Source organism: Sus scrofa, chromosome 2 (genome assembly GCF_000003025.6).
Source record: "Sus scrofa isolate TJ Tabasco breed Duroc chromosome 2, Sscrofa11.1, whole genome shotgun sequence".
Classification (NCBI taxonomy): Eukaryota; Metazoa; Chordata; class Mammalia; order Artiodactyla; family Suidae; genus Sus; species Sus scrofa.
The window spans coordinates 52,083,461-52,109,171 of NC_010444.4; the positions used below are offsets into that span (position 1 = coordinate 52,083,461).

General features: G+C 38.2%; 2 pseudogenes; both read left to right on the plus strand.

Annotated features, from left to right (window-relative positions):
• LOC100738175 lies at window positions 484-1,288 on the plus strand (annotated as a pseudogene).
• On the plus strand, window positions 8,971-20,568 carry LOC100738216 (annotated as a pseudogene).

Here is a 25,711-nt window from a genome sequence, read left to right on the forward strand (position 1 = left end):
AGTAAATTTACATCAAATTTACTGGTATTTTGTTGATAGAACATTAAATGTACCTATGTTCTTATTTGGTTATTAACAGTTTTTACAGTTTGTGACAGTAGGTATAGTGTGTAAATGCTAGTGTATTACATAATCCATGAGAGGTAATTAATGGAAATTGTATCTGTTGAGAAGTTATTCATAATACTGAAGAAACTACAACAAGGGAAAAACTCAGCATGAATACATTTAAAGGAGTCCTGGGAGTAAGAAAAGAAGTACAATAACACAACATCAGATGACCCAGTGGTCTTACAGTTGTTTCCTGGACAATAATGTTCAGTCATGGAGAGAAATAATAACACTATCAACACAGATTTTATTCTCCTGGGGCTCTGGCCTGAGTTCAGCCACCTTGTCATCCAGATCTGCCTTATTCTTCTTGTCTACTTTATGGCTGTTATGGGCAATGTTGTTCTCATTCTCATCTGGCTAGATTCCTGACTCCACTCTCCCATGTACTTTCTGCTCAGCCACCTCTCCCTCATTGACTTGGCCTTGATCTCAACTCCTATCCCCAGAATTGTCACAAATTTCCTCTCATGGAAAAGAACCATATCACAGATAGGCTCTGGAACCCAAATCTTCTTCAGCTTAGCCTTTGGAATTGCTGAGTGCCTCCTACTCATCCTCATGTCCTATGACAGATATGTTTCCATCTGTAACCCACTGCATTACTCAGTTTTATAAGCCATACCACCTGCAAAAAGATGGTCATTGGGTCCTGGATGGAAGGAGCAATAACTTCCCTGGTTCATACAGCCTATGCCATGCATTTTCCCATTTGTCATCCCTGAGAGATCCTCCACTTTTTGTGTGAGGTCATGGCTCTCTTGAAGCTCACTTGTAAGGACATTTCAGCCTATGTGAACTCAGTGGTGGTCTCAAGTTTTCTGGTGGTCCTCATCCATCTAGATCTCATTCTGGCCTCCTACACCCTCATTTTCCTTGATGTCCTCCACATGAACTTCCCTGGGAGCAGGAACAAGACTCCAGCCACCTGCTCCTCCCACCTCTGTTGGCCAATCTCAACTTCGGCCCTGCCATATTTGTCTACATGAGGCCTGGGTCCTCTAAGACCCCCAAATTAAATCAGTCTCTCTTTATGTTTAATGCCATCCTTACTCTTATGCTTAACCCCCTCATCTATAGTCTGAGAAACAAGGATATTATAGAAGCTTTGAAGGGTATAGTCATCAGTAGATGTCCCGTGAGAAAGATGAAAAGATGCATAGGTTGCTATACTTGATTATAATCTTATGTTAGCATTTATACTTGAATTTGTCTTGGGAGCATTTAAGATTTAACAAATTCTTATAAATTATAGAAATGTTAGAGGTCATATGTTTCAGTCCCCTTGTGAGAAAATAAAAATAAAACAAAATAACCTATCCATAGTCTCAGAGCATCATCAGAAGAGTCAGCTGTTTGGACAAAATCCTGGAAACACACTGCTTTTCTAAATAACAAAGAGAATCCTTTATGCTCATATATGCTCAAGATACAAATTCACTAATATGCCTAGATATATCTATGAAGAATAAGGCATGAGCTACTCCTCAGAACAGTGAGAAAACTCACAAATTCAGGATGGGCTCAGAAGGAGAACTTCTGATATAGACATCCAACCGTCAGGGCATTAAAATAGTCTGATCTTCCTTGAATTACCAAAGGCAGCTTTTAGGTTGCCAAAATTTCCCAAAACTTCAACCCAATGTTAGCCTTTATTTTATGAGGAACAAAGAGTAAATATCCTTTCTTTCTCTTGGCTCTGAAAAATGTTCATTTTTCTTCATGCTCTGCCTTCTGAGTTCATATCCAATATCTAATGCAAACACAGCACAAAATAAGGCTACAGAATTCTGACTACTAGAATAAAATAATGGAATAAAATAATGGTACCTACCACCTAGCCCTGCTGAGAGTATTAAATGAGCTAAAATGTGTAAATCCCTTAGAATAGTGCAAGCAGTGCTGTTATATAGATCCATGCATCTGAAGGTCAGGCAATGTACTTATACTTAGTAGGGAAGTAAGAGAACTCTTTAAGGCCTTTCTCCTAGGCATGGAAAATAGGGCTTTAGATAATAAAGATGTAATATATTCACTTTAGGGGGAATGTGAAATGACTGACCACTAAAATCAGCCTTTAGTAAAGGCTGAAACAAAACCAAAAAAAAATTCTTCTAGAAAGTAAAATAAGTCTAAAATTTTATTCAAAAATATAAATAATGTTGCTGTTTATTAATAAAATTTGTTCAAATTTTTGAAAAATTTTTTATCATTTATTTATATATTTTTTCCTAATGTACAGCATGGTGATCCAGTTACACCTACATTTATACATGTATACATGTATACATTCTTTTTTCTCACATTATGTGTTCCACCATAAGTGACTAGACAGAGTTCCCAGTGCTACACAGCAGGATCCCATTGCTAATCCATCCCAAAGGCAATATCCTGCATTTATTTACCCCAAACTCCCAGTCCCTCCCACTCTCTCCCCTTCCCCCTTGGCAACCACAAGTCTGTTCTCCAAGTCCATGATTTTTTTTCCTGTGGAAATTATAATTACTATAGAGAACAATAATTTCTCAGCATTATCTGTTCCTGCAATCATGATACAGCAAATTTGTGGTATTAAACACACACACACACACACACACACACACACACACACACACACACAATTTTAGCTGAAGTCAGTGAAGAACAGGGTATATGGGGCTTACTTTTAGCTAGAGCAGCACAAAATTGGCATGTTCCTTTCTCTCTAATGAGTATAACCTTTAGCAAATCTTTACTTCTCTAGTTCCTAAACAAAATTTGTTTGATTGCGATGAAGTTTGTTGTTTGGGTGTTGATTGCTTTGTTTTTGTGGATTTGCCATGCTTGAAGAAAATGTCTTCTGAGCATTTTTAGCAACAGATTTAATTTGGTTGCCTTCACTTGTTATTTTTAATATTTCTGAACATGGCAGAAAACAGGAATGGTCAGCTTTTGTAGCCAAAAAGTAGCCTCTGTACACAGACACCAATTAAGTGACAGATTTTTTCGGGTGAAGTAGAAAGAACAGCTTTATTGCTTTGCCAGGCAAAGGTAGCCACAGAAGGCCTCAAAACTGTGCCCTGCTTTAAGAGGGACCGGTAAGGGGTCTTATAGATTTAGTTTGAAAGACAGGGTTATCAATTAAGGTGTCTACATTATTTTCCCTCCATAGATCATTTCAGAGTCATCAAGGCCAGTGTCAGTCAGTCCAGCAATAGTTTCTGATTGTCTTTGGGGTTATCGTTCCTTGACCTTCTCTCTGGAATGAAGATTGTTTATAGGGAAGGAGTGTTAGGGGGTGCTCCAATTACAAAAGAAAACACTAGGTACAATAATACTCTAACTAGAAAGTAAAATAACCATTAGTAATAAGTTAGTGCGCCAAGGCAGGGCATCACCTAATGAAGACTGTTTTAACTAGTTTTATTTTTTTGGCTATAACAAAATTTCCTAATCATTAACTGTTGAGTCAGCTTTTTGAGATTTAAGGGAGGCCTAGGAGGCTAAAGGAAAAGAATTTTCCTTCAAAACACAAGGACTTAGGGTCTGGCATACAGTTTCACTATGTCTCCTAGTATATTCTTCTGGAATGACATGGATAGAGTTTGATTTGCATCCTACATGAGGGGCAACTACCAGACAGCATGGAACATGTACCTAAGATAATATGAGCTCCAAGGTCAAAATAATTACAAACTCTCCTAAAGAAAGATAAAAAACTGGGATAAGTATTTCATTAGAAGCATGATTTAGAAGATTCCCCTTAGAGTTCCCATTGTGGCTCAGTGGTAATGAAACCAACTATTATCATGAGAATGCGAGCTTGATCCCCAGCCCTGCTCAGTGGGTCAAGAATCCGGCATTGCTGTGAGCTGTGGTATAAGTCACAGACATAGTTCAGCTCCCACATTGCTGTGGCTGTGGTGTAGGCTGGCAGTTGCTGCTCTGATTCGACCCCTAACCTGGGAACTTCCATATTTCCTGGGTGTAGTCCTAAAAAGAAAAAAAAAGAAAAAAGATTCCCCTTGATGGGAACACAATAACAGTAGGAGATTTTAACACCCCACCATTCAGCATCACTAATCATTAGAGAAATGAAACCACAATATCTCTTCACATGCATTAGGATTAGGATGTTTTACTATCAAAAATGAAAACCAGAAAATCACAAGTGTTGATGAGGATATGGAGAAATTGGAACACTTGTGACCTGTGATGAGACTGAAAAGGTGTAACTGCTATTTAAAATAGTATTGTGGTTCCTCAAAAAAAATTAAAAACATAACTACCATATTGAAATTGACAGCACTAATGACGTGAACCTAGCCAGAATCCATGTGCTAATACTTGAACCCAGCCTAAACCCAGATTGGGACTTGAAGCCACAGCTTTTGAATAAGAATCACTTTCCCAGTATCTGGACTTACTAAGTTCAGATTCTTTGTGCATCCACACAGAAGGAATTCAGCTAGAGACAAAGTGATAGGCAAGCAATAGATTTATGAAGATAGGATGCTTGTGAGAGATGCAAGTGGTCAGGCAAGGAGGGTCTTCCCTGAGGATCAGGTGGGCTAGAATTTTATAATCCAAGGGGAGTGGGAAAAGACCACCTCCTCCTCTTTCAAGTAGTTCCTCATCCTTTATGTCCAGTAAGAGACTATTTGACCCTATAAGGTCAAAACAGGACTGTCATGGTGCTTATTCAATCAACAGAAGGGTGGTCCTTAAACTCCTGCCCTTGGTCTGAACCTGAATGCATGCCTCACCCCATCCCCCACCAAATGACCTGAGGCATATCTCATGCCTCCACCAGTCAAGCAAGCCTGTCTTATTCTGATGGACCTCTTGAGCAGTTATTAACTTACAGTGATCTCCCAAAGTCCCTTAGGCTTCCCTAGCTGTGGCCCCTTTTTGGTACTTCTACAACTACCTGTGTAACTATCCTACTCCATCCTTATCGATATGCGCTAGTGATTCCACTTTTGTTCATATATTCAAAAGAATTGAGGAATCATGTTACCAAAATAACTCCTGACTTTTCCTCCTCCCCTCCTTTTCCTCCATACAGCTACATATGATCCAATTATTTCTGAGAAAAATTCGGTAACTAGTTGAGTGACATACAACTGATACTGAGAAAATACCATAATCAAAATAGGTAGGAAAGGTTGAAACACACTCTTGCCATAAACCTCACCCAAGGAATGGTGCCTTACAATCAGGAGGGAATTCCCAACTCCAAGATTCTCCCTAAGAAGCAAACAGTTTGAACTACACATTTATCACCCCAAATTTTAAGGCTCATCTGAGGCATGATCCCCTAGTAACCTAGCTCTGAGAGTCAATTTGGCTTGCATTCACAAGTCCCACAGGACTAGGAAACAAATAAGCATTATTAAGTAGGCATGGATGCACTCCTCACAGATATACCCCTGTGCTCAGTGGAGAAGGAGCAGACCATACTGTTGCTGAAACTTGCTCTCTGTCCAGCAGAGCTGAATAGAAATGTAGATACAAGGTTTTGAGTGAAGGGGAAAAAATAGCTTTTATTGATTTGCCAGGCAAAGAAGGCCACAGCAGGCTAATACATTAAAGACTTTATTTTATTTTCCCCCTTTGGGGGAAAATAAGAAGTGGTTTTACAGTTTGGGAGTAGAAAATAGGGCCATAGATAAGGATCAGGGTAGTGGCAAGCTTACAAGCTTACATCATTTTTCAAAGCTGGTGTTTATTGTCCCCAGGACTGGTTCTGGTTGTCCTCCTTCTTTATGGAATGAAGAATGCTTCATCAAAAGTTAACATCTTCCATTTTGGGGGGGGGGTTAGTTGTTCATAAAAACTCAAAGATGTTGTTATGTATATTCCTTGAGGAAAAACAAGGACCCTGTCCCAAGGCTGGACTATTATTTCTTGACTGCTTCTTGCTGGTCTCTGCACACCCTCCCTTACCTGAATAGCAATAGTTTGAACCTGCCGTTTGGACTCAGGAAGATTAAGGAGGCTGAATGAGGCCTCCTTCCTAAAAAGAAATGGGAGAGACAGAAAGGCTTTTGTGCCCAGGAACCCCACAGGGCCCCACTTGGTTATAATCTCCCAGTTTTTCCCTGGAAGGGGTTTCTCTACATTACCCAGGTGCTGCCTGAGGGTACAGCTTTTAATCAGCCTTTATCTAGATGTTACTAGAATATTCCTGGGAGCCCAATGGAGACATTGGGTACTTCCTCTGTATTCTCCCTCTGGCTCATTCCAACAATGAAACAAAATTCTCCAAGTTCTCCCTGGAAAAAAAAAAAAGCTTTTTCACACATCCAGCATCCCGAACGTTGTGGCTGTCAAACAATGACCTGGTCTTCAAATCACATAGGTCTGGGAGTTTACAGGGCTCACTTTTCACACGTCTCCCAGGACCACAAAAAACAAAGAGGTGATTTTTATTTGTGCGAGCAAGCACTACCAGGGACTATTCCCTCTGGCTCAGCATAGAGTAAATAGGCAAAAATATCCAGCTCCCAGTTTCTTACTGATAAGGGCTAGCCTGTACATATGTCTTAACTTTTCTAGGGTGCCTTAAGGCCAGGCTTCCAATTAGATTACATTGAGTAACTAAAGGGGGTAGTCAATCAGAAGTCTTCCAGGAGTCTAAATAGATATGTGGGTATTTCCCCTGCCTTTTGGAGACTAACTGGCCTTAATACAATCTCATCCACTGCGACCCAGAAAAACAAACATGTAAACTTTTTTTTTTTAAGAATCATAGAATTTACTGTTTCTTTTCCATCATTTGGCATGTATCCAAGGTATATTAGAAAATTAAAAATCATAAATTACTTTGTAGAAAAATAATCAGCCCCTCCCTTCTGTTCATACACAAGTACCTCCAAGAACATGCACAAAATCATTTCTCTGTTACAAAGTTATTTGAAAATTTTCTCAGGACAAACCCATGTTTGCAACTCTAGACCAATTAATAACATAAAAAAATAAGAGTATAATCTATATAAATTTATAAAAAGGAACAAATGGCAATAAATTCTAACTTAAAGTAATTTTGACCTGATTTGTGCTGTAAGTTTTGAATCTGAATCAAAAGACTAAAAAGATGTTGTAAGGTGAGTGCAGAGAAAAAGATAATGAGCCAGGTGTTCAAGCAAAGAGAAGAAAATTTATTAGAGGGAAAAGGAGAGGGTGACTGACCCTTGAGAAGAGCTAGCCCCCCACCCTTCTTGTGGGGCCTTCTCATACCCCATGGATGAGAATTTGGATTCCCTGAAGCGGGGGGAAGTTAGCTTTTGCCTGCAGCTGGACTCTGGTGGTCACGTAGTCATGAGAAAGTTGGAAGTGTGTGGTGTCCCATGGTAGCGGGCAGCGGGGGGTGGGAGGGTGTCTCATAGTCTTGGGGAAGTAGACACCAGTGTTAAAAACAGGATGTTGCTTGAGCAAGGTGGTCAGTCTCACAGGTCAGCATAAAGAGCCATTTTAACAATAAGCCCCTATGTAGCCCCTAACTGATGTGCTAAATCTACTTTCTAGTTCAGTAACCATCTATCAGGTGTGACATTTAAGGGAGGCTCTTAATGGAAAGGGATGTTTCTAGAGACACTTCTTCAGGTGACAATGTACAGTGATCAATTATCTGAACTTTCTTTTAAGAAAAATCATACCCAGCTTTTCCCACATATGTAGATATATAGTGTCAGACATACATGTATCCTTTTCACTAAAATGAACATCAAAATGGCATTTAGGCATCTTTGTGTTAAAGTGTTGCTTGCAAAGGAACATTTTTCAGGTCCTGTATTTCTTCACTCCAGTGTGACATTTTCTCCAGCCTCCATAGTACCATGAAATTTAAATTTCTTCTCTTCAGCTGATTGCAGAGGGAGAAATTCTTTTAGCTTGTAGTTTGCTAGTTTATACACATCACAGAGGTTTAAGCACCTTTCGTTAGGAGGAGGTCCGAATCTGGTGATGAAACCTCTTACTGTAACCAAGGAACCTTAATACTTAAAGCATACACCCTGGACAATGTGCACTGGAGGGGCATTTCTTTCAGCCTGTTCTGGATCTCCGTGGATGCTCCATTATTCAGGAAGGTCTCTATGATGCCCTGGTAACCCCAGCGTGTGGCGATGTGCAGGGGGGTGTCACTTTCCTCGTTACCAATATCCAGTCTGCAGGACTGCATGTCATAGTAGACCAGAGTCTTCACACAGTCTTTGTGGCCATATGTGCAGGCCAGATGCAGAGGAATGTTGCTGTTGTTGTCTTGCACTTGGGCATTGGCTTTGTGGTGCAGCAGCAGCAGTGTCACGCTCTGATAGCCCTTCTGACATGCTGGAGGAATCTGATATAAAGAGTATTTACAGAGTCAATGTGGTGATGGAGACTCTTTCTTTCACACTCTCCAAATGTTCGCTGGAAAGAGGCAATGTTCCTGTCAAATATTTCTGCATCCCTTCCCAGAAACTCTCTCAGTGAAAAGGGATCTGAGGGTGTTAAAAGCTCTTCTGAACTCTCTCTCTTTTCCAAAGGATGGGCTATGCACAATATGCTGAAACTCTCTTCTTTTTCATTGTAGAAAGTTTCTTCAAAGAGAATGGGCACAGAGAGATGACAGGAGAAACCAGCTCTTAGTTTAATCTGGTTTCCTTGGATAAAGACATCCTTTCCATTTAAGATCTGAAAATGTTCTTTCATGGGAATCAAAACATAGGACTCAAACTGACAAGTAGACTGGAGGCTGCTTGACAGGCTTCCTTTCCAGAGTACTAAGATGATGCCATGGGCTTGGGCCACCTTGTTGCTTAAGTCTGGACACCACTTTTGAAGAGCAAGATAGAAAGGATTTTTTTTCAGGAGGTCTTCATTGTACAGAGCCATATGGACTTCAAATGGGGTGAAGCAGTCTCCTGTCCTGGAGTGGTGGGGTGAGAGAGAGCATTCTTTGCCAGCCCCACCCCTTGCCCCGAAAACACACTAGAAGCAGAGCTTGCCTGGCTGCAGAAGGGAGGAGGAGAGTGCGGAAGGGACAGTCCACCTGGCAATGGGCCGGGACCTTGGGGGCTGCCCAGGGACAGCCAGCCGAGTTTCCCTTCCCGCTCCAGGGCCCCACCCAGCCTCTGGGCCCAGAGGCACAGCCAGCCAAGGGAAGGGAGGCGCGGGAGGAGACAGATAGAAGGACACTTAAACGGCTACATAATTTCACTTTCTGCCCTTCCCACCTCCAGGGCCCTCGGTTCAGACCTCAGGGACCACCACCCCTGCACGGTGGCTCTGCTCCACAACCCAAACATGTAAGCTTTAAGAATCACAGTTTTGAGAGGCAACCAGGAGCTTGGGCTGGGCTAATTGATGAGGTTTATATCCTACCCAAGTCTAGTTTGTAAAACTGAGAGGTAGATGTCTTATCTAATGACCAGAAATCAACACAGAGAGCCAAGGAAAGTAAAGAAACAGAGAAACATGTTTAAAACAATAAAAGTCTCCATAAACTGATATTTATAAATTATTCATGTGCTCTACCCAATAGACAGTTAAAAATAATAGTCATAAAAGTGTTCACCAAAGTCAGGAAAGCAATGAATGAACAAAGTGAGTACCTTAAAAATGAGATAGAAAATATTTTAAAGTACCAAAATCATAGACTGAAAAATATAACTTAATTGAAAAATTCAATAGAAGGTTCAACCACAGACCAGATAAAGTGGGTAAAAGGATCAGTAATTTTGAAGACAGGACGGTGGAAATCATCCAATCAGGGAAACAAAAAAAGAAAATGAAAAAGAGTAAAGATAACTTAAGAGACTTATGGGATACTATCAAGTAGTCCAATATTCATATTACTAAATATTCCAGAAGGAAAAAAGAGAGAAAAATGGGCAGAAAGAGTATTCAGAGTAATAATAGCTAGAAACTTACCTAACATGGGGAAAGAAAGAGATACCCAGATTCAAGAGGCCCAAAAGTACAACAATAAATATAAAGATTCCCACACTAAGACAATAATTAAGTTTAATCAAAAGTTTAAGACAGAGAGAGAATCTTAAAAGCAGCAAGATAAAATTGACTTGTTATGTACAAGGGAACACCTGTAAGACTGTCCAAGGATTTTTCAGCCGAAATTTTGCAGACCAGAAAATGGTGGAATGATATATTCAAAGTGCTTAAAGAAATAAAAACAGCAAACCAAGAATATTCTACCTGGAAAAGTTATTTTTCAGAATTGAGAGAGTTTCCAACACAAACTAAATCTGAACAACTTCATGAACACTAGGTTGATCTTCAAGAAATGTAAAGGGAGTTCTTCAACCTGAAGCGAAAGAACACTAATTAGTAGCATTAAAATATATGAAAGTATAAAACTTGCTAGTAAAGGAAAATAGATAATTAAATTCAGAATACTCTAATATTGTAAAGCTGGTGGGTAAATCAATAATAACTCTAGCATAAATGTTAAAATACAAAAGTATTAAAAGTAAGACTAACTAAAATAATTTGCTAAAGGATACACAATATAAAAAGCAGAAAATATGACATTAATGATTTATGCATGGAGGGAGTAGAAATGTAGAGTTTTGTGTACAAATGTTAAGTTGAAGTTGTTACCAGCGTAAAATAGACTGTTACAAGTATAACATGCTTCATGTAAGTTTCATGTTAGCTAAAAACGAAAAACGAAGATACACAAAAGATAAAAAGAAAGAGATCAAAGCATAACACAAAATTTATACAGAGTCATCAAAATACAAAGGAACACAGCAAGGGAGGAACAAATGAACCAAAGAACTAGAAAACAACAAAATTTCTTTAAATGGCAAAGTCCATACTTATTAAATACTTCAAATGTAAATAGATTAAATTCTGCAATCAAAAGACATAGAGCAGCCTAAAGGAAGGAAAAAACAGACCCAACTATATGCTATCTACAAGAGATTTACTTCATGTTTAAGGCCACACATAGACTGAAAGTGAAGAGATGTAAAGATATTCCAAAGAAGTAGAAACCCAAAGATAGCAAGGGCAATTATATAATTATAATTATACCACATTAAACTTAAGAAAAAAACCATAACGAGAGAAAAGAAGGGTCATTGCATAATGTTAAAGGGGTCGGTTTATCAGAAGGATATCAGAATCATAAATATACACACACACAATATTGGAGCACCTAAATGTATAAAACAAATATAAAGGGAGAAATAGAAACTTAAAAAAGTTATTTCAGTACCCCACTTTCAACAGTGGCTAATTCATGTAGGCAGAATATCAAAAGAAAACATTGAACTTAATGCCAGATATAGTAACATGTACAGAGCATGCTGCGTAATAGCACCACATTGTTCTCATCCTCACCTGGAACCTTATCAAGGATAGATTATGTTAGGGACTAAAACAGTTCTAATAACTGCTAAATTATTTTAGTTATCTAATAACTAAAATAAATTAAAGAATTATTTAATTATATTACACATCTTCCCAACCACAATGATATGAAAGTAGAAATCAATTACAAGAGGAAACCTGCAAAATCTGAAAATATGAAGGAATTAAACAACATGCTCCTGAACAACCAGTGGCCCAAAAGGAAATCAAAAGAGAAATGAAAAGTCAAAGAAAGATAAAACTTGAAACACAACATACTAAAACTTATGGGATGCAGAAAAAGCAGTTCTAATAAGCTTATAGAGATAAATGCCTACATGAAGGAAAAACTCCTAATAAAAATACCTAACTTTAAACCTCAAGAAACTAGAAAAATAACTAACAACATAGCTCAAAGTTAGTAGAATAAAGGAAATAGTAAAGATCAGAGTAGAAATCAATAACTTAGAGACTAGAAAGACAATAGTGTAAAATCAATAAAACTAATGAGGCTTTTTTTGAAAAGATAAATAAAATTGATAAGCTTTAATCTAGACTAAGGAAAAACTAGAGAAGATTCACATAAAATCAGAAATAAAGACTGAGACATTAAAACTGATAACACAGAAACACTAAGAATCATAAGAACTACCATGAACAATCATAGGCAACAAGTTAGCCTAGCCAAGAAGAAATCATAGCCTAGAAGAAATGGATAAATTCCTAGAAACATAAAACGTGCCAAGAATTAGTCATAAAGAAACGGAAAATCTGAGCAGATCAGATACTAGCAAAGAGCTTGAATCAATAATCAAAAGCTTCTCAACTATCTAGAACCATGTGGCCTCAGTGAATGATAAAATCTACCAAACATGTAAAGAATAATTAATGTTAGTTCTCAAACTCTTCCAAAAATTGAAGAGGAAAGAATGCTTCCAAACTTACCTTATGAGACCAGCATTACTTTGATGGCAAAATCATATAATAACATTAAAATACTACAGGATTATAGGCCAATGTCCTGTATAATATAGATGCAGAAATCCTCAAATAAATACTAGCAAATCAAATTCAACAGCACATTAAAAGGAACATATGGAGTTCCTCACATGGCTCAGTAGAAACAAATCTGACTAGTATTCATGAGGATGCAGGTTCAATCCCTGGCCTCACTTAGTGGGTTAAGGATCTGGCATTGCTGTGGCTGTGGTGTAGGCCAGCGGCTACAGCTCAGATTTGACCCCTAGTCTATGCACCTCCATATCCTACAGGTGCAGCCCTAAAAAGACAATAAAAATAAAATAAAAGGAACGTATGTTATGATCAAGCAGGATTTATTCCTAGAATGTAAGAATGGTTCTACATACTCAAATCAATATACATAACATCACATTAATACAATTAAAGATAAAAATTGTATGATCATTTCAATAGATACAGGAAAAAAAAGTTTGACAAAATTCACAATTCATTCATTATAAACACTTTCAAAAAGTAGGTATATAAATATCTCACCATAATAAAGGCCATATATGATAAGCTCCCAGCTAACATCATATTCAATGATGAAAGATTGAAAGTTTTTCTTCTAAGACCAGGAATAAGACAAAAGTGCTTACTATCACCTCTACTTTTCAACATAGTACTGGAAGTCTTAGAGTAATCAAGCAAAAAAAAAAAAAAGAAATAAAAGACTTCCAAATTGGAAACTAAGAGGTAAAATTTTCTGTTCGCAGATGTCATTATCTTCTATATAGAAAATCATAAAGACTACCAAAAAAACTCTCATTGTTTGTTAATTGTTTGTTAACAAACAATTCAGGAAAGTTGCATGATAAAAAATCAACTTATAAAAAACAGTTGTTATTTTTCTATGCATTAACAGTGAACTATCTGAAAAAGTAATACAGAAAACAGTCACATTCATATTAGAATCAAAACAATGAAATCCTTAGAAGTAAATTTAATCAAGGAAATGAAAGATCTGTACACTGAAAATTATGGGACATTGATGAAGGAAGTTGAAGAAAATACAAGTAAATGAAAAGATACCCCATGTTCAGGGAATGGAAGAATTAATATTGTCAAAATATCCACACCATACAAAGCCAAATCCATAGATTCAATGCAATCCTTATCAAGATTCTAATGGCTTTTCTCACATAAATAGAAAAAACAATTCTAAAATTCACATGGAACCACAAAAGATCCTGAATATACAATGAAACCCTAAAAAAGAACAAAAGTGAAGACATTATACTTCTTGATTACAAATTATTATACAAAGCTACAGTAATCTAAACAGGATGATAATGGTATAAAGACTGGCACATAGACAAATGGAACAAAATTGAAAGTCCAGAAATAAACCCATGCATACACAGTCAACTAATATTTGAAAGAGGATCCAAGAATACCCAATGGGGTAAATATAGTCTCTTTAATAAATTATTTGATACACAAATGCAAAAAAATGAAATTGGACCCATATCTTATACCTTTCATGAAAATTAACTAAAAAAGGATGAAAGACATAAATGTAAGACCTGAAACCATAAAATTACTAGATTGAAACCTAGGTGAAAATCTTGCTGTCCTTGATTCCGGCAGTGATTTTTTTTTTTTTTTTTTTTGGATGTGACACCAAAAGCACAAGCAACAAAAGCAAAAATCAACAGGTGAGACTATATCAAAGTAAAAACCTCTGCACAGTGATAGAAACAATCAACACAATATAAAGGCAACCTACTGACTGGGAGAAAATATTTGCAAACACTGTATCTGATAAAGGTTAATATCCAAAATATATTGAGGTCTTATAAAACTCAATAGCAAAAACTCTAATAATCCAATTTTTTAAAGGGGCAAGGGACCTGAATTTTTTCCAAAGACATTCACATGGTCAATACTACATTAAAATTCTCACCATCACTAATTTGTTTCAAATTTATGAGGAAAAAATTAAGAATCAGAGTGATCATGGAGTTCCCATCATGGCTCAGTGGTTAACAAATCCGACTAGGAACCATGAGTTTGTAGGTTCAATCCCTGGTCTTTCTCAGTGTGTTAAGGATCCAGCATTGTGGTGAGCTGTGGTGTAGGTCACAGATGCAGCTCAGAACCCATGTTGCTGTGGCTCTGGCACAGGCCAGCAGCTACAGCTCCAATTAAACCCCTAGCCTGGAAACTTCCACATGCTGTGGGTGTGGCCCTAGAAAAGACAAAAAGACAAAAACAAACAAAAAAAAACCCAGAGTGATCATGATTTATTTATTCCTCTCTCCATCTTGAAATCATGTAATCCAATTTTCTTATTTGTTCCTCCATGTTACCTACATATTAGAACAAGGGTAGGGAGAAAGGTTAAATTACTGATTCCAAGGATACACCACCCTATCCTTTAATGATGCAGATAATTTTCTATGTACAGCCAACATTAAAATTCACCACCAGGAACCGTGTCATCAGCCAACTGGCATTTGGCTACCAATTAAATTTTCTCTTAATCAGTTTTTGCCACATTTGTCTGGTGGTAAGGATGATAACCTAAGACCTTGTTAAACATACATATTCCTGGACTATCCCTGGCATTTTAGATTCAGGAACCCTGGAATTCCTGTTTCCTCAGTCCTCAGGTGATTTTTACAATTGGGCAATTTGGGGAGACACTGGTCCACAAAAGACACTACAGGAGTAATCTGGTCTATTTTTACTCAGAGATATCAGCTGTGGGAGGGACATATACCAACTCTTAATTGTGGGCTAAGATAATTAAAGTTCTTAATGGCTCTGTTACAGCTTTCCTCTAAGAAGGTAGGTGCTTTTGTCAGATACTGATGAAGATTTTGTGTCACAAGGTCTTTGTGAGATACAGCACCTTATTATTTAACCCCTGTGGATGATTAGGCTCAAGGAGAAGTCAAATGAATAATCTTCATGAAGACGAAGCCAGGCATCCATATGCCTCCAAGCCTAAACCTCCACTGAACAGAGCTATGGAATCATGAAAGAACCTTGATAATTTCAGGTGAGATTAGACACAAATGAGAATACCGGTAGCAATATTTTGATGAAAACTCACATTAAGATTAGAACTTTCTGGTTTCCTATTTTGACATCACTAAGTATGCTATTACATCTGCAAACCCATGGAGAAAAGAAATGGTCCTTCTGTATGAAAGAGTTAAGTTTTATTATCCTATGTTATTCTGCATTGGGCCGTATAACAGCCAAGCCTTTGATCTGCTTCTTATGAAATTGGAACATTCCAATTCTTCCAAAAAAAGCAAAATTGTCTTTCCTGTGAGATAGAAAGGCCTATATCCAGTGAGAATCAAACTTGCTTTCCCAGATTTACAAATTATAGAAGTAATTGTTATCCTTCTGTGCTTGAAGATAGATTGCCCTACATCTAACAGCTATGTATAAAATGTTATAAAATTGTCTTTGGTTTTAAATGATAAATGAAAACCACATTCTCCAACTGAACAAGGTATGTAAGAATTTTTATGGGGTTTTTTTTGGTTGTTGTTAAACAAGGAGAGCAAAATAATGCACTGGAATATAAAAACTCAGAGGTCATCTGAAGTACACATAAGTAAATGAATCATCTAAAATATAAATTTGTACCCATATTTACACATAAAATACACACACACACACACCCCTCCAAAGATGGGATCCTGCTGTATAGCACAGGAAACTGTATCCAATCACTTGTGATGGAACATGATGGAGAATAATGTGAGGAAAACAAGGTATATATATATGTATAACCGGATCACTTTGCTGTACAGCAGAAACTGGCAGAACATTGTAAATCAACTACAATAAAAATAAGATAAAATACAATAAAATGAGTGAAAACACTTCCCCTAGTGAATGATTTGGACCATACTTCATTGGGCCAATATAGTAAATTACAAACAAAAAACTTTAGCTGGACAGATATCTGAATTCCTACTTCTTTACTGCCTCCTGGGAAGAGTCACCATGCAATATGGTTTTACTGGTTCCTAGAAGTGTCACATATGCTCTAGATAGCCAACATTCTTGGGATATGCATGCCCCAGCCACCTGAATCAATGAGAAATAATGCTGGAAAATTTGTCTCTCATTGTTCCACTCAATCCAGATCAGAATATTTAAAAGAGATAAATTTTCCTCAAGAGTCTGTGCTCTAAGGACAAGAATTAAGATATGACAAATTAGGTTTCATTTACACTTTCAACCAACTCACATGAATGATTTTTTTCACCAAACAAACATGGACATGCAGTCTCAGAATACTAAAGTATTGGTAAAATTAGAAGAAAAGGAAAAACTAGCAATGTGACCAACTGCAGTGTGAAAGTATTTAATCAAATAAGGTTGGTACTTAGAATCATAGAATATTGAACTAGATGAGATATTATGCTCTAGACCAGAAGTTCTTAAATGTTTTTAAGACATTAAAATAACTAATTAGAATAAAGACAATAACTAATTAGAATAAAGAATGACAGAATAGGATTGTATTGGTGAAAATACTATCTTGTTGTTTAATATGGTGAATAATAGAAATGGGTTGCTACAAGTAAAATTCAATGTAGCCCTAGTATGTTAATTAAATAAAAAATATTTTAGATACATCTTCCACTCATGTATAAAGCTTAGTCACATACATCTGAAGTCACATACATCTTTTAGTTATGAGGATCTAGGCTAAACACACCAGCCAGGCCATATCAAGCCTTAAACTTTGGATACTCTTTGTCCAGTGCTAGCTTTCTAGATGACAGAAACCTGCCTCTCATTATTAGTATCTGCCTGGAATGAATCTTTCACATGGGAGGTGGTGACAACTCCTGGGAAGACTAGGCTTCTTTGAACTCATACAATAGGCCCCAGGAATTTTCTTGTGAGCCTGCCTGCTCACACATGTTTAGTCAATAAATGTCTGTAGATTTGGCAGAATTTAGTCTAAAACTTGCAAGTTGCTTTTCTTATTTACTTTTTCCCAGTTTTAGAGGGGTCATAGGAAAAGAGCTAACACTTTCTCACCTCAATATATCTTTGGCTACTCCCATGATCTTTAAAGCACACACACACGTAGTGTGGTTGGCTTTGGTAGATTCATAAGAAAGAGTAGTAAAATTTATACTGTGGGCCTGTGGAACTACTTATTATAAAGTTTTGGATTTTAAAAAAAGAAAACAGTTATGTCAAGTCACTGTGTTCTTCATGGTTTGGAAAAAAAAGCAACTCACTGAGTAATATATTATTTTGACATTAATTGTTCCTTAAGTGTTCATGCAAATAGTTCATTTTTACGGCTTTGAGGAGTAAAGTGTACTGAGAGTAAGAAGTTCTTAATTTGGAGTTCCCGTCGTGGTACAGTGGTTAACGAATCCGAGTAGGAACCATGAGGTTGCGGGTTCGATTCCTGCCCTTGCTCAGTGGGTTAACGATCCGGCATTGCTGTGAACTGTGGTGTAGGTCGCAGACGCGGCTCAGATCCCGCATTGCTGTGGCTCTGGTGTAGGGTGGCAGCTACAGCTCCGATTAGACCCCTAGCCTGGGAACCTCCATATGCTGCGGGAGCAGCCCAAGAAATGACAAAAAGACAAAAAAAAAAAAAAAGAAGTTCTTAATTTGAAACAAAATGCAGAATATTTTTAATCACCTGGTCATCCATGTGTATGTGCAACAGAATGTATAACAGCATCTTATCAGATCTATAGGCTTCAGTTATTCAATTTGACATGAGACAGAAAACAAATATAATTGTTTTACTATGGCCTGTGATTACAGGTTCAATGCTCTATAGGCTCTGTAGCTATCCAAAGGTACCAGTTAATTCAGTTAGTTATGCTGTTAAGAGAAAGTATGGAAGCCAATTTATATATATGTCTGTGTGGCTAAGAGAATGTAACGAGTATGCAGATATCACAACTGAATCTGGGCCCCAATACATCAATGGAATCCGGGCCCCATGCCACACTCAGCCTTCTCAAGTGCAGCCTATATTGCCAACATTAGCATCATATGTGCTCCTCTTAGAGATGCAGATTTCAGGATCTCATCCTAAGCTTAAGCATACAAATCTCTTGGACTGGATTCCAGAATCTGCATTTTAGCAAGTAGTTCATGTGGTCCTAGTGCAAAGTCATGTCTAAGGAGCCAAAAGTCAGAGCTTAAAGGGGTTCATGAAACCAAGTAGGAAGAGTAGAAAGAGACAGGGCAGCAACTCTCCTCTGCTGGCTGAGAGACTCTTCTGACCTCAGGGCAGAGGCTACTGGGGTTCACAGAGGCTCAGATAAAAACACTTTATCTGCATGAAATGCTCCCAAAGTTGCCAGAAGATAATCCTCTCAGGTACTTGGATATTCCTTTTTCTCATGGATCAGGCTGGCTAAGAAGGCAAAGGGCACCTGGGTGGAAATTGTAAATCCTTGAGGTAATTTCCTTGTTTCTGACTATATAAATGAAATAAAATTCCATCTAAATTGACTCTAAAAAACAGTAAGGATGGGCATCAACTTTAAAAGTTGTGTCTTTTCTCATCCTTCTTGGAGACATTAAATTTAATTTTTGTTGCTCATTGAACCTCTGAATACAGCTGGTGATTCCCGAGCAAACTAATATTTCTGAGGCCCCATTATGTTCAGCCTGCAATGGTCCCTGTCCTGAAGGATAAACATCAAGTTAAATAAATGTTATTAGAGTTTCCTAAAATACAGTTGTTTATTTCAAGGGACATTTTTAGCCCATATTATACTTGAATAATAGAATTATTTTATTAAAGCAACCTTATTCAATGCCAAAATTGCATTGATTGAAACCATAAATATGAAAAAAGGCGTAAATATTAGAATTATTTAGATTATCAAAAGAAGAGAATTAAAGATGAAGTAGAAAAAGTGCATATAGAAAGGGCTAGAACATTGATGGGGAAAAATCTAATGTGTCACTTTAATGCTCTAGTTATTAATTCCTCTCCTGTGATTTCAACCTTTATAAAACAGATAAAATTCTTTCAGTTCACCCAAAAGTTTTCATGTTATGGCATCAATTACTAAATTTAAAGTCCTGGCTTAATCCTCTTGTCTCATATACATGTGTGTGTTTTAAAAGCCTCCATTATCTTTCAGGTGAAGCCGATAAGAGAAAACATGGAGACAGAAAATGAGACATTGAGCTCAGACTTCATTCTCCTGGGCCTCTTCCCTGTAATGAGACACACTGGCCTACTTGTTTCTGTTGTCCTTCTTATCATCACCATTGCCATCACAGGAAACACCACCTAGATCCTCCTCATCTGGGCAGATCCTTGCCTTCACACTTCCATGTATTTCCTGCTTAGCCAACTCTCCCTCATTGACCTGGCTTTCATCTCTAGCACAGTCCCCAAAATGTTGGTCAGCTTTTTCTCAGGGAAGAGAAATATCTCCCTGATTGACTGTGAGGCCCAGATCTTCTTCACCTTGACTCTGGGAATCACTGAGTGTCTCCTCCTGACATTCATGGTATATGACCACTATGTGGCTGTTATCCTCTCAAATACCCAATCATTATAAGCCACTGGGTCTCCCAGCTGATAGCTGTGGGGTCCTGGGTGGGAGGAGCTCTGGCATACTTTATCCACACTGCCTATGCCATGAATTTTCCTCTCTGTGGCCTTAAGAGCTCCACCACTCCTTTTGTGAGGTCAAAGCGATCCTGAAGCTGTCCTGTGAGGATATCTCTGCCCACGAGAAAGGGGTAGTAATGACCATCATTTTGGTTCTTCTTCCCACAAGCCTCATTCTGACCTCATATACCCTCATCTTCCTCTGGGTCCTGCAAATTAACTCCCCAGAGGACATGAACAAAGCCCCAGCTACTTGTTCCTCCAATCTGACTGTGGTTACCTTTTACTATGGCCCAGCCATGCTGATATACATGAGGCCTAGGTCTTTCCACACCCCTATTCTGAATCAGGCTCTCTTTATATCTGACACAATTCTCACCCCCATGCTGAACCCCCTTATCTATAGCTTGAGGAACAGGGAAGTGGTGGGCTCAATGAGGAAGGTGCTGGGGAGATACCCCATTTCAAATTAGGTTCCCATATCCTGATGAGTAGACAGTTTGGAGTTTTCAGGTATCTCTGGGTGACTTCAGGGTCTGAGGAAATCCAGTGTGACTCTGTCCCTATTTCCTCTCTGTAAGTATTAGATTCCCTGTATCCTGCCTCCTAATAACATCAGTTTTAAGTAACTAAATCAATGAGTTCTTTGAGCACAAAGGAACACAAAAATGACACCACTTTAAGGAAATATATATGAGGTCTAAATCACAACTTTTACCTAATCCCCTCATCTTGCTTCATTTGTGTCACCTGGAATGGAGGATATAGCAAAAACACATAAGAATATTTAGCATTCTTGGGAAGAAAATAAAGAGAACTTAGACCACACATTCAATTAGATTTTATTAGTATCAAAGTCCAATTTCCCATTAATTACAGGTTTTTAAGCAAGCATGAAATAAAGCAAGAGCAAGCACTTTCTATCATCACTTTTGCATATCTAGTTATACAACATGCCATATCTATTAACTTCCTAAATATAATGAATATGTTTGCCCCCTTTTCATTCTATTCCCCTAACCTCTAACAGTAATAGCTTAGGAATGTTCCAGCTCTCCACCCCTCTTTCATTTTGTTCTTTTTAGGGCTGCGCCCACAGTATATGGAGGTCCTCAGGCTAGGGATTGAATCAGAGCTGTAGCCACTGGCCTATGCCACAACCACAGCAATGCCAGATCCGAGCCACATCTGCAGTCTACCCCACAGCTCATGGCAATGCCAGATCCTTAACCCACTGAGCAAGGCCAGGGATCAAACCTGCATCTTCATGGGTACTGGTCAGATCCATTTTTGCTGAGTCACAGCAGGAACTCCTGGCCCCTTTGTTCATTACAGTTTATACACACTTCCACCAGTATAACTTTTCCATATGCAGATACCCGTTTTCTTGGTCTGAGGCTCATCATGCATCACTGGCCTCCCATGGCCCATGGGGTAAACTATAGATTCCCCTACATGGCAGCAAGGCCTTGCATGACATGGCCCAGTAATTCTACCACCAGTTCCACTATCTGCTTGAGCTCTAACAATGTTCAGCAGCTTGTAGCATGTACAGGTGCCATGTTCTCTCCCATCTGCTGCACCTTTGCACAGGCTGTTTTCTCTGCCTACAAAGCCCCTCTCCACCCCCTCCCCAGTCCTCACTCTTCCTAGACTTTCCATCCCTCAGATTTTAATTCAATACCTCTTACTCTGCACAACCTCCTCTGCTCCCCTCAGGCTAACTCAGTGATACCAGATTTCCCTCCAGCACTAATGCTCCCTTCTGCACATCCTGTGCCTTGCAAAATGTCCACAATATGTATTCGATTAGTGAATTCATTAGTGAAGATGATTTGCAGAGCCAGAAGTTCCTATTATCCTTCAAATACTGAACTTAGAGAAGAAATGAGACTTCTCCTGGGACTGTTGGTTTTCATACCTGTTCCAACACTCTCTGAAATGATCAATTGCAATGTTGCAATCTTCATTTACTTTTGTGTAGATGAGTAACTGAGCTTAAAGAGGTTAGCGATTTACTCTTTGGTATAGGGATAATAAATGGCAGAATCAGGGCAGCAAATCAAGTTGTCTAGTAGTTAATGCAGGCTATAGCTTGGAAATAATTGAGTCCAACAGAAATAGTGAGCATTGATGTAGGATGTGAGGAGAGTAATAATTCAACTCCTTTCTTTCCTGACCTTCAGGACATTTTCTGGTAGATCTAGTAACCTTACTTTTCCTCACCTGCAAATTGTGAAGAATAACATGTCTTATGAGATCTTTCAGAGAATGAGAAAGTATAACTATGAAGAATTGTTAACCATAAATGGAAAGTATTGAATTATTATAATTTTGCCATGCTAAAACAAGCATCCAACTTGGTAAGACATCCAATCACACCAAATTTTACTTTGTATCATTAATGAATTATTGCATTAGTTCTATATAGACATCCACTCAAATTTATTTAACCAAAATAACTAGATTACTATGTTTCATTTATGCATATTATAAATTGACATACTGTGATCCTTAGAATAGCATCAGTAAATAGTATGGGCATAAACTTATGAGTTGTAAATATATAATAAGCTTGTTAACTCCTCCTAACCCCCATGAGTTATGTTCTCTTCCATGTATGAGGTTTTATAGGGCTTAGTGAGTTGACCAACGTCAGGGAAATAGTTGGATCTGGGACTTCACGTCTTCCACTTTAAATTCAGTGACTTTTCATTTGAGCCATACATGCAAATTGGGAAAAACAAACAAACAAATGAAAAAAAACCTCTTGTTTTTCAGTTCATTTTTTTGACCCTCAAGATTCATTTTAGTAGTTATCACAATATCAAGCACAGGACCTGAAGCCCAGTTGACCCAAGTGGGTTGTGTGAAATCTTCTGCCTGTGCAGAAATACTACTGCAAAATGCTTCCTCCAGTGCACACTGCCCAGGTGATCTGTCACAGGGTGGAGATCCTCTTTGTAAATGTTTTCCTAGAGCAACAGGGGTGGCCATGTTTACTGACAGGAAACATGAAATAGCTTTCTACTATGTTTTATTTTACTTTAATTAATTGTTGATTTCCCATATTCTAACCCCAAACTGGATAGTAAGAACTCTGCAGTGTGGCTGGCCCTGACTCTCTCTGCCAGGGACATCTTCACATGTCTGGGCTGGCCAAGGTCAACAATAAACCTGGGACTTCCCATTGTGGTGCATCAGAAATGAATCTGACTAGTATCCAAGAGGGTTACTGGCCTCACTCAGAGGGTTAAGGATCTGGCATTGCTATGAACTGTGGTATAGGTCACAGACTCAGCTCAGATCCTGTGTTGCTGTGGCTGTGATGTAGGGCTGCAGCTGCAGCTCTTATTGGACCTCTAGCCTGGGAATTGCCATATGCCATGGCTGTCGCCCTAAAAAGGCAATAAATAAATAATAAACCTGAGGCTCAGCTCCCAGAACGGAATCTAATATACATAAATGTCAAAATGTCAAAGAATTATGGCACAGTGCACTTGGACCCAAGCTCTAGATAGCGCTTTAGAATTCCCAGTGTTCTGAATTGTTCCAAATGAGAAGCCTAGTTCTACCTGTTGTCAAGGAAGGTACTTTCTTCAGGCAATGGATTGATCATTATCAAAAGGCTAGGAGTCCAATCAGATGACTGAGAGTATGGTCAGAGAAGAGCAAGTATAACTGGAGGACTAGAACATGGTGAGTAGGCTTGGGAAATTGTCAGAGAGCTAGGAGCCTGCCACAATTGTGGGGCTTATAGTCTCTGAAGATGGACTTCTAGGGTTCAAATTAGGCCCTTTCTCTTATAGTTCTTTGGTATTAGACAAATTAGTAATACTTCCAGACCGCAGTTTTCTCTGCTATAAAGTGGAGATGATAACAGTACCTACTTTGTTAAGTTGTGGTCATATTTTTTTTAATATTTTTGTGGTCATATTTTAATGATTTATTTGTGAAGTCCTAAAAAGAATTCAGGCTCATAGGAATTGTCTTGCAAGTAATTGCTGCACAAAATAAAGAATTCAAATAGCAGCTGTAGAAGAAGGGCTCTTAATCATTGGCAACACCCTCATTCTAGTGTTGAGTTGAAAGGACATATTTCTCGAGCATTTACCAAGTCTACATTATTTAAAATGTTATAAAGTACTAAAAAATTACAAGGCATTTTTGAGGAACAAGAAGAAACATAAACAACTATGTCCTCTGGGACTGGCAGAAACACAAAGAAATACACACAACGTGGGATCAGAGGGGACTTCCAGCAGCAGGTAGAAGTTTGTGATGAGTGGAAGCAGGGACATAATATCCGCTGAAGTCACTGATTATCAGTGTATTTGGCTAGATTTAAAACCACCCAAAAGAATCTATTTGTAAAATGGAAACTCACAGATTTTGAAGTCGAACTAATGGTTACCAAAGGAGAAACTGTTGGGGGAGGGATAAGTTAGGATGATGGGTTTAACATATACATGCTACTATATATAAAATAGGTAAGTAACAAAGACCTGTTGTATAACACAGGGAAATCTACTCAATATTCTGTAATAACTTATATGGGAAAAAAAGAATATGTGATATATGCATAACTGATTGACTTTGCTGTATATCTGAAACTAACACAACATTGTAAATCAACTATACTCCAATAAAATAAAAAAACACCCACCAAGCTTACCTTTTAGTCAGATTCTCCTCTCTCAAAATGCAGACTCCTCCCTCATATTGGAGCAGACTCCTCCTTCATATTAGCTAAGTCACAGAACTTCCAATTTGATCAGATTATGTCTCAGTATATGAACTGGGGTGATTTTTGTTAACTTCCATGTACCAAAATCATCTATTACTGGTTAAATATCAGTTAATTCAGTTAAATCAATATTAGCTATTTTGTGATATATTCGACTCTTGAAAATACACCTTAACACAATTATGGACCAGGTAGGATATACTGTTCACATGCATTATTTCATCCAACTTTTATAACAACCTATGAAAAAGGTCTACTGTTATCTCCAACTTGTAATTAAGGAAATGGAAGTAAGGGAGACAATGGAAACTGCTCAGGTCACAGAGGTAGTAAACAACGAATTGATGTTTAAAGCTCACCTTGCTCTTTAAAAACCTCCTGCTGGGCAGAGGGCTGAAGGTGACTTTTTTCCCTGAAGAGTTTGGCTCTGACCCACCAGGCACCTGAGCTAATTACCTACTGGGGCTGGACTGAGCTGACATATTCCCCAGAGAGCTCAAAGTGTCTCTGCTGTCCATGGTGCTATATTTAATCTCTGCTTCATGGATTACCAGAGACACTCTGAAGCAGCTAAGATCTTGCAGTACCAACTTCACCAAAATCATCAGTTATAAGGTTTGATTCTACACATAGAGTCTGATGTCTGACTTGATGAGCTGAAGAATAGAAAGAGACATATAGAATCAAGAATCCCCAGAAAGGTGACAAAGATGACCACACACATGATAACAAGGTAGTGCACAATGGAGAAAGAAGTCATTGCCTTTGGCTCATGTGGGGAGACACAAGGGTTAGAAGTAATTTGTGAGGCTTTATATGGGGTAACATTGTCAAAGTGCTTCAGAAGAAGCTCCCAGGTGTATGTTCTGGAAAGTTGAACAGCTGCATGAGAATTCAGTGAA